General features: G+C 46.8%; 1 protein-coding gene across 1 annotated transcript in view; it reads right to left on the bottom strand.

Annotated features, from left to right (window-relative positions):
- Positions 1-1277, bottom strand: part of LOC101849796 (acidic mammalian chitinase) — a 54932-nt gene that overhangs the window by 32670 nt on the left and 20985 nt on the right. The gene's annotated exons all lie outside the window — the stretch shown is intronic.

Here is a 1277-nt window from a genome sequence, read left to right as displayed (position 1 = left end):
GAGGGAGAGAAAATGAGAAAAGGAGAGGGGGAGACAGAGTATGGGGAGCTAGAGAGGGAGGAAGAGAAAGAAAGGGAGGGAGAGAAATAGAGAGGGAGAGTGAGAGAGGGAGAGTGAGAGAGGGAGAGTGGTAGAGGGAGAGAGTGGGAGAGATAGAGAGAGAGAGAAAGAGAGAGAGAGGAGGTTAGAGAGAGAGAGGGGGTAATCAGAGTATAAAGCAGCGGGATACATCTTGAGAGAGAAAAGCAAAAGGATAGACAGAGGAGAAGAAAAGACAAGGAGAGGGGTAGGAATGAAATGACGATGGAGAGACAAGAGGAAAAAAGCGGAGAGGGGTGGGGGGATTAGAAAAATGAACAAAGAGAGAGAAGGACAGAGACAAGGGGACATGGATATACAGGGGAGAGAGCAGAGGGATGGACACGAGGAGAGAGAAGTTGGACCGTCATAAAAATGGAATGTGTTTACACCAAGACCGCCCCGGGAGGCCTTGGTTTACACACGGTAACAATGATTAATTGCTGCGCATACCCTGAACATACGATACGACCATTATTAGCTTTTTTGGTGCTTTTGTTTACGATGTTTAATTTTTTCTTTTTTGTTGTGGGTGTGTGCGGGTTTGTTTTTTTAAATAAGCTTTTTACTGCGCTCGCAACTGCATAAGGTCATGTATGAGCGCTCAGGACACACTAAGCATTTTTAGTTGGTAGGAAATTTTGAATTTTGCTTGGGTAGCGGCCGAAGCCTACTCTTATCAATTTTGGACCACCTCGGGGTTTTAACGTGCCGAACTTGCACACAGGACCTCCGAGATTTTTCGCCCTCATCCGAGGAGGCTGGGTGTTGGATCTTACCTACAATAAGGTCAGGGGTGTGTCTGAAAGACAGCAGTAAGAAGGAGCCAAGGAGTAGCAGTAGGAAGGCTGCAGAAAGAGTCAGGAGCCCAGAGGAGGGGCAAAGGAGGTGAGGGTCTGGGGGCAGAAAGAGGAGACGAAAGCAGGACAACAGAACATTGTCAGAGATCAAGAAAGGATGTGAAAGGAGAAAATTTTAGAAGAAAAAAAAATTCCATCACTATCTGGATTCGAACCCATGGACGTATTGAATGACACCTTAACTTCTAGACCACTAGAGCCCCCTTATGTTGTTTAATGCTGAGCGCAATGAAGCACACAGTCGACCACTCGCGTGCATGATCATGAAATAATTTAAGGCGCACCTTGATAGGGATTTCCCCAGAGAAAGGCAAACACACACACGCACGCGCACACAGA

This window comes from Aplysia californica, unplaced genomic scaffold (genome assembly GCF_000002075.1).
Source record: "Aplysia californica isolate F4 #8 unplaced genomic scaffold, AplCal3.0 scaffold00785, whole genome shotgun sequence".
In the NCBI taxonomy this organism is placed as follows: Eukaryota; Metazoa; Mollusca; class Gastropoda; order Aplysiida; family Aplysiidae; genus Aplysia; species Aplysia californica.
The sequence above is the reverse complement of the archived record's forward strand: the minus strand, read 5'-3'. Positions and strand labels throughout refer to the sequence as shown.